We start from the raw sequence: 8,955 nt of genomic DNA on the forward strand, positions 1-8,955 counted from the left end.
GCCATGTTGGCCAGGCTGGTTTTGAACTCCTGACCTCAAGTGATCTGCCCGTCTCGGCCTCCCAAAGTGCTGGGATTACAGGTGTGAGCCACCATGCTTGGCCTGGATACCAGTCTTTAAGAGAAAGGGATGCAGGAAAGATTGGAAATCTTTGAAGAATCTCTTTTTTAAAAAAATCATCTCTTTCGCTCTAGTTCTGTCACCTTTAATAGACTCTTTATTAAGCCTGCGAATCTTATACTTCTTATCTTTGTTCTATGTGAGTTGGCATAATGGGTCAAATTCGCAATCTAGAAATGCCTGTATTCTGTTTCTGATGTGCTGAGGAGGTGTACAATTGTCTTCCTTGATTTCAACCTCAAAAGCTTTATATCTTTACCTGGGAACATAGAAGTCATTATTATTATGTCTTTCACAAATTATGTCAACTTAAAAAAATTATATATATTTTCGATGTAAACTACTCCTTGGCGGAAACTGGTTCCTTTAACATTTATTTCCTAATTTTAATTTCTACTAGTTTTTTCTTTCAAGCTTAAATGAGTGGGCCTTAGTTCTGTATTATTGCCATCTTAATCATGTTCTTTGTGAGTTTAGTAGCTTTACTTTTTAAAACTTACATTTCCAGAATAAAGACTTCTGTATTTTTGCTTTTTTCTTCATATATCCTACCCCAGCTCCCTCAAGACCTGCCAGCTGTTCCCTGCACCCTTTGTTATCTCTTGCCGTGGTCCAACGGCAAGGACAGTAAGCCGTGGGCACAGACTTTTCCTAAATCGTATGGATTTCCTTTAGTCAATAACAAGAATTTTGATAGTTAAGGCATTTACGCCTTAAGAATGTGATAAATCCCCCTCCTACTAAATGTAAAGTATTTTTCTATGCAGACTAACTCATATTCACTTTTCTTATAGAATAAGTATGTAACCAAATCTGTTCTTGGTTTCTAAGAAGTTAGAACTCAATGTAAAGCTGACTTGTAGAAAATTACTTACTCATTCTGGGTAAATGGACACAGGTATTTAGTGCTTAAGTAGTTTCTGATATACCATTACATTAACATCATTTTAAAAATCGCTCTGAATTATATGTATTTTAAGAGTGACTGGGTTTCTAAAAAAAATAGAAGTGGTAGAGCATAAATCATAATCTTTAATAAGGTAATAAAAAGCAAACACTATTGCTCTGGGCAAAACTTGGCTAATGCTTTTGGATTTAATTCAGAAATCTTCACAGACGACGCTCAGCATCCTATCAGCCCTTGGCAGAGACACACGATCCAGCCTAAATCCTCAAATTCTGGCTCTCGCCCCAAGTGTGTAGCCAGTATCCATAGAGACTGCGAAAACCATCCGCGAGACGGGGCGGCCCCCTCCTCCTCAGCCCCAAATTGCTTCCTTTTTCGGTGGGAGGAAAAACTCCGAGGAGTTGTGTGGGAGCTTAAGGAGCACACGCTCTTCGGTCCCTCAACGCCCAGTACAGTTTTCGCTAAGTTCCTGGCCGAACCACAGATCCCACGATGCACCAAGCTTCTAGAGCGGTCAGAGGGGCAGCTTCCGGTTTAGGACAGCGCGGCTGCGCACGGCGTGTGGTCTTATTGGCTCGAACCGCCTCGTGCGATGCGCGTCACGACGACGTACGGTCGTGGGGGCGGGGAGACGCGGCGGTCGCGGTCGCGGCGGCGCGAGCGCGATTCCAGAAGCGGTATCGCGGCGGCGGCAGCGGCGGCGGCTACACCGGGCTGGGCCCCCTCCCTCCTCCGTTTCCCCCTCCTTCCCCCTCCCCTCAGCGGTGGCTCCCAAGAAGTCCGAGACACGCGGCGAGGCGGCGACGGGCTCCTGGTGAGGGTCTCTGGAGTGTGGGCGCCGTTTCCTCGGCGTAGAGGGCGAGCCTGGGGTCGGGGGGATTGGTGAGAGCTGAGGGGGCGAATGTCCCTGGCACGGGCGGGAGAGCGCGCTCTCGGCCCGGCCCGCAACTTGATCCCTAACTCTGACCTGCTGCCCGGAGCGCCGTGGCCCGAGGGGCGGCCGTGTGGGGGCCTGGAGCCGCCCTCCTTGCGACCGCTGTCGGAGGAGTCCGGCGCCCACCGCCCCGCTCGCCTGGCTTCTCGCGGCGGAGGGTCGGAGCCCGCTGCCCTCGGCTCACCTTCGGGTGCAGTTGCTCCAGCTCCTTGCCCGCGGAGAGGATCTGCCCGCCCCTCTTGGTCTCTGTGTTTGTCACTTCTAGGAATTTCTTTGGTGGAGGCTTGGGATGGGTTCTCTTAGCACCACTTTCACAGTGACTGGGGTGGGGCGAGTTCCCTCACCTTTCTCAGGTGGCGCGTCGGGCAGCCTGCTGGGGACCGTGGGTCCTGTCTTCCCAGGCCCCCGTCCGTCCGTGTTCGCTTCTTTTAAAATTACCGGTAACAGGGTTACAAGTCAGTTTTTAGGGGGCTCGGAGAGAGTTTGGGTTGGAAACTGATAATCTTTTTTTTCCTCCTGGCTTTTGACCTTGATTTAAACGTTTGCCTCTGAAATTTTAACAACTTCATAATTATGGTCCAAAAGTGAATTTTGGTAGAAAGATTTAAATGCACAATTGGGATTTTATGGGGTACGGTGACTTCATTGCAGGTTCACTTTTTTTTTTTTAAATGGGATGTTCTTTTGATTTTTTGACCCTGAGTTTCTGAGACTTGGTGGTTGTTCCCATTTCTGTTCCAGAAGCAGACTTTTTATTACCCCTTCCCCTCAGCAAGAGAATCCCTGTAAACGCCGAGAAATCTGTCACGACATTTAAATTTATTTGATTACAAAACTTTTCCAAATGAAATGCTAAAAATTCCTTCAGAAAAAAACATCCATCTACCCATAGCATTCTTTTTTGTGGGGAGATTATACGTCTTGTCAGTTCCGAAGTTTGAAGTGTCCTCTTATCAAAGGCTATCCTTATGTCTCCTTAAACGACTCTTAGGTAATTCCTAGATGTTTTCATCCGTTCTAATAAATTTGTTGTCAGTGCTGATTGTGATGATCTGTAACTAAAATTATTTCGTAAGTAAAAATTTACACACATGTGGCAGCTAGCTTGTTGGTGAATTATGAAATTTGAAAACATTGCAAATTAAATGTGAGAGGCGTATTTCTTTTAACTTCTCATTGTAACTCTCTGCCCACCAGTATACGTTCCTGTCTGGACTTTGGTCTGCTTAGCAGATTTCCTCTTTTCACTTGGCACTAGGAATGAGAGTAGGATTTCCAGAGCCTAAAAGAGAGTTTTTTTTTTTTTTCTATCCCTAGGCTCCTTGTATGAATTTATAAATAAATGTTTTTTTCTATCAGTAGTATCAATTTAGCTGGTGCACTTTTTTTTAGTATAAATCACATTTTGTTTCCGAAAATGAAAATAATTTTATTTATTTCAGGGATTGACAGATTTTAAAGCCTGCAGGCCAAGTCCTGCCAGTTACCTCCTTTTGTAAATAAACATTTTATTAGCCCTGGTGTGGTAACTCACGCTGGTAATCCCAGCACTTTGGGAGGCCAAAGCGGTCAGATAACCTGAGGTCAGGAGTTCGAGACCAGCTTGGCCAACATGGTGAAATCCCGTCCCTATTAAAACTACAAAAATTAGCTGGGTATGGTGATGCACGCTTGTAATCCCAGCTTCTCAGGAGGCTGAAGTAGGAGTATCGTTTAAACCCAGGAGGTGGAAGTTGCAGTGAGCCAAGATTGCGCCATTGCACTCCTGCCTGGGCAACAAGAGTGAAACTCCGTCTTAAAAAAAGAAAAAAAAGTTTTTGTTAGAACATAGCCATATGCAGTCGTTTAGGTATTGTCTGTGGTTTCTTTTGGGGTACAGCAGCAGAGTTGAGTGGTTGTGCCAGAGAGCCGTATGGCCTGTAACACCTAAATATTTATTTACTATGTGGACCTTAATGTAAAAAGTTTGCTGAGCTCCATTAAAAATGATAACTTAGTCAATGTTGAAAATTATAATGAGTCAGAAAATTGTAAAGGAGAAAGTAAAAGTTATTTACAAGTACACTGCTTGGGGATTTTTTTGTGTGATTATGTTTATAGAATGTGTTGGTGGTTATTTTTTATATAAATGAACTAAAATTGTTAAATGTTGGTTTATAATCTGCTTTTTTGGTTTGTTTTGTTTTTTGAGATGGAGTTTTCTCTTGTTGCCCAGGCTGGAGTGCAATGGCATGATCTTGGCTCACTGCAACCTCCACCTCCCGGGTTCAAGCGATTCTCCTGCCTCAGCCTCCCGAGTAGCTGGGACTACAGACGTGCACCACCACACCTGGCTAATTTTTTTTTGTGTGTGTATTTTTAGTAAAGGCAGGGTTTCATCATGTCGGCCAGGCTGGTCTTGAACTCCTAACCACAGGTAATCCACCTGCCTCACCCCTCAAAGTGCTGGGATTACAGGTGTGAGCAACTGTGCCCAGCCCTGTAATCTGCTTTTTTCAAAAGTATTTCATTATTCGTAGTTGGGTTTTAATTGCTTTTGTATTTTCTACATTGGAGGTCTTTCTAGAAAGAGGCTTATGAACCGGCTTTTCCTGATTAGTCTTACCAGTCAAGATTTAAAAAGAAAATCCAGGAATAATAAATGCTTGGTAATGAAGATGCTGGTTAACATTTATGGAGCACTTACTGTGTACTAGACAATTTCCACTACTTTACGTGTATTAAATTATTTAATTGCTGTGGCAGCTCTGTGAGTGTTTACTGTGATTTCTGTTTTACAGGTGAGGAAACTAAGTCAAGGAGAAAAATTAAGTAACTGTTGAAGTTTATCAGCTAGCAGATGGTGGAGTTATGATTTGATTTCATGCAGTCTGATTTGAGAAACCCAAATTCTTAATATGCTACAGAGCCTCTCCTTATATTATTGCTCAGTATAGAAAGTTTGCACAGTCCAGAGATAAACGGTTATCCCTTGGTGTCTGTAGGAATTGCTTCTAGGACCTTTGGTGGATACCAAGATCCACAGATGCTCAGATCTCTGATGTAAATGGCATAGTATTTGCATATAACCTGTGCATATCCTCCCAAATACTTTATATCATTTCTAGATTACTTTTAATACCTAATACAACATAAATGCTATGTAAATAGTTGTTACACTGTATTGTTTAGGGAATAAAGACAAAAAAAAAGTCTGCACGATTCAAATACAGATGCTATATTAAACTTTTTGGATCCAAGCTTGGTTGAATCCACAGACATAGAGCCCATGGATATGGAGGGCCAGTTGTATAATGTAAAAAAAATTCCTCCTCATGCACTTGTTTCCAGTTTCATGCTTTGTGGGTAAGCATGGGCAACAGTTTGATACAGGTCTTTAAACCTCTCTTTGTATGCATATACAAGTAATTATTTGCAAATTTGTTTGCATATGCAGAATTTAAAAATTAACCTTTTTTTTAACAGCTTTAGATGTACAGAAGTTTGAGCCGATAGTTCAGAAAGTGCCCATATTGCCTTCCCTCCCCTCATTTCTCCTGTTGTGTACATCTTGCATTAATTTGGCACATTTATTGCCATTTGATGAGCCAATATCAGTGTTATTGTTTGTTAGTCCATAGTTTACATAGGGCTTGTTCTTTGTGTTGCAGTTTTTTTTTTTTTTTTTTTTTTAAGATCTCACTCTGTAGCTCAGGTTAGAGTGTACTGGTGCCATCATGGCTCTGCAGCCTCGACCTCCTGGGCTCAAGTGATCCTCCCACCTTAGCCTCCCAAGGTGCTGGGGTTACAGGCGTGAGCCACCACGCTTGGCCGAGAATTGTTTTTTAAAAAAATAGGATCAAGCCCAGTGGTGGCTTGTGCCTGTAGTCCCGGCTACTTGGGAGGTTGAGGTGGGAGGATTGCTTGAGGCTAGGAGTTTCAGACCAGTCTGGGCAACACAGCATGTCTCTGTTTCTTCAAAAAAAACACGCCTGTAATCCTTGCACTTTAGGAGGCCAAGGTAGGTGATCGCCTGAGGTCAGGAGTTGGAGACCAGGCTGGCCAACATGATGAAACCCCATCTCTACTAAAAATCCAAAAAAAAAAAAAAAAAAAAAAAATCTGGGTATGGTGGTACGCGCCTTTAATCCCAGCTACTCAGGAGGTTGAGGCAGGAGAATCACTTGAACCTGGGAGGCAGAGGTTGCAGTGAGCCGAGATTGCGCCACTTCAGCCTGGGCGACGAGAGCAAAACTGCATCTCAAAAAAAAAAAAAAGGGCGAAACCAGTCATTCAGCAGTCATTCACCTTTTTTGGTGGTTTTCAGGATACACTGCTTTTGGACTTTTTAATGTAAACATTCTTGATTTACTAATTTTAAGATTAATGACAATTTATTTTTGGGAATGGAAGGCTGGCTGGGATGTTACTTTCTCTTTTTTTATTTTTTTGTTTTATTTTTTTTTTAAAGTGTATCTCATAGTGGCAGCAGCTTTTTCCCAAAGGAATGCTTATTTTTTTGACTGGACATTTTGGCTATACCTAATCATCAAAGATTTTCTTTTTTCTCTTTATCTCTGGATTTGGAAAATGGATTCATTTTGGTTTTCTTCCTCATAAATTCTTTTTGGTCTGTCCAGCCATTGCAATTGCTAGTCATGTCTCCTTGTCAGACTTTGGCTTTTCATGACAGTCATCGATGTTAGAAAAAATTACTTGCTCTTTATCACTATCTATTTCAATACGTTTCCTTTTGGGCTTTCCCTGGGGGCAGCACTGAATTTTTTCCTTAGTTGAGCCATGCAGATTTTCTAAAAGTCATCGTTTAGTTTGGCTTTTCACTCCTCCATAGGTGCTGTTCAGCTTCTAGGAGATTTCTTGCAGTTTCTATTTGTCAACAGATTCACCAGCAGCACCCTCCTCGTCACTGATACTGGTGCTTCCCCACCTATCTTTATCATTTTCAGCCTTCTCTTTTTCTTTCTCTTTTCTTTTTTCTTTCTTTTTTTTTTTTTTTGAGACAGGATCTTACTCTGTTGCCCAGGCTGGAATGCAGTGGTGCAATCATAGCTCACTGCAACCTCTGCTTCATGGGCTCAAGTGATCCTCCCACTTCAGCTTCCCAAGTAGCTGGGATTACAGGCATGCACCATCATGCCTGGCTAATGTTTTTATTTTTTGTAGAAACAGGGTTTTGCCATGTTGTCCGGGCTGGTCTTAAACTCCTGGCCTCAAGCGATCCTCGTCCCTCAGCTTCTTGAATAGCTGGATTTAACAGGCAGGAGCCATTGTGCCTGGCCATGTTCGTGCACTCTTGATTTTATTGGGGCCTCTGTCAGCTTACCCTGGAATTTATTCTGCATCATCTGAGGATTTGGAAGAGCTGAATCATAGTTGTAGTAGACAGCATCGTCTTCTTATCCTTGTGTATTTTATACTGGGACAGGTCTTGAGTCTTGAGGAAGTTTTTCTGTCATGGCTAGGGGACATTGAGCTATATTACCTCTTATAGCGCTGATTCGGACTGTCATGTCTTCCCCAAAGTTCTTGACCATAACATAATGGTTGGTCACAGTCATGAGCAATAACTAAGTGATCTCTGGGACTAACAGATGATGAGTGCATGTTTAGCAAACAGTGACTTCTGTTACTTCTCTGTGGTGCAGCAGCAGAAACTTTTGGCCTAAGGCATAGAGGTTAGAAGGCTTATGAATTCCTACCAATCTGGAGATAAGATTTATGAGCATCATGTTACTTCAAACCTCTGCTTAGAGATTTCTAGCTGTGTGCTTCAGGAGTGTTTTGGTAAAACTTTGAGGATCATGAATAAAACTAATAGCTTAAAAGTTAAACACCTTGAGTTTTTTGTTCTTTTGTTTCTCGGGCACTTTTCATAACCTTTTCAGTGTTTTGTGTTTGGAGCCACTCTTTCCAGTGACATACTGCACTAGTAGGTCTCTTGTCATTTTATTCTCAGATTCTGAGTCTGTCCTATTTGTTTCTCTTCTTCATCTTATCCTAGGAAGAATGTCACAGTGGCAACCAATATCTGGAAACATGCAGTTATGATGACATTGACAGTTTTGGCATCAGTCCAGATGTTTCTTGTAGAGTTCACTCATCACATCCAAAGATAACTTGGCTGCAGTTACATTGCTGTCTTTTAACAAGGTGTATATGAAATTCTGCAGTACTGTATTCACTTTATTCTTGTGTTTTACTGTTATATTCTTGCTATCAGTCACAACATGAGTATGTAAAGTCTCGAAAGCTTATTATGGCAACTTGGAAGTTCAAAGAGGAGCTTTAGCGAACTTGGTGGATAGATGTGATATACTTCTCAGCAAGATCAAAGCTTTGCCAAATGTTATTAGATGATCTTGATTCAAGACAGTATAATTGTAGGAAAGTAGAACTTTTAGCTCTTGAGGAAAGTTACTTAGATGTTCTGGGTAACAGTGACCAATCTGTGCCATAAATATCACCAGCTCTGTCAATTCTTTACCAGGTTTATTAGTTTTAATTTGATAATCTCCATATTGGATTTGTAGTGCATATAGTATTGCTGTAGAAACCCTTTAATGCCAACCAGTGGCTCCACTTTATTAGATTCTGTAACTGCTGCTTGTTACTGGGCAGCTAGTTTCTGCAGGACATGTTGGCTGTAGACTGCATCCACAGTGAGTAGTTCTCAGAGAACCCGTACTGCTGACACTTGCAAACCCATCTCAGCTGAGGTGTGGAGTTGTGGAGTTGTACTTCTGGATGTGACGAGAAACAGCATTTGGGAGCTCAGCAGGTGATGCTGTCTTGACTGATTGTGTGTGTGTGTGTGTGTATTTTATTTCATTTCTGAGACAGGGTGTTGCTCTGTCACCCAGGCTGCAGTGCCATGGCACAATCATGGCTCACTGCACTCTTGAACTCAAGCAGTCCTCCCGCCTCAGACTCCCACGTAGCTGGGACTATAGATGCACGCCAGGCTAATGTTTGCATTTTTTTTTTTTTTTTTTGA

The 8,955-nt window shown here is 42.3% G+C and overlaps 1 protein-coding gene and 1 pseudogene across 2 annotated transcripts in view; one reads left to right on the forward strand and one right to left on the reverse strand.

Annotated features, from left to right (window-relative positions):
* The first annotated feature begins 1,650 nt into the window (after positions 1–1,650).
* Positions 1,651–8,955, forward strand: part of ADIPOR2 (adiponectin receptor 2) — a 102,874-nt gene continuing 95,569 nt past the window's right edge. The window contains exon 1 of one of the 2 annotated variants that reach the window (XM_011931021.1): positions 1,651–1,819. The gene's annotated coding sequence lies outside the window, so the exon portion shown is untranslated. Of the gene's footprint in view, positions 1,842–8,955 lie in introns of both variants that reach the window. The other variant, XM_011931022.1, reaches the window with a different exon arrangement.
* Positions 7,781–8,597, reverse strand: LOC105503950 (annotated as a pseudogene).

The sequence above is a fragment of the Colobus angolensis genome, unplaced genomic scaffold, assembly GCF_000951035.1.
Source record: "Colobus angolensis palliatus isolate OR3802 unplaced genomic scaffold, Cang.pa_1.0 Scaffold89, whole genome shotgun sequence".
Classification (NCBI taxonomy): Eukaryota; Metazoa; Chordata; class Mammalia; order Primates; family Cercopithecidae; genus Colobus; species Colobus angolensis.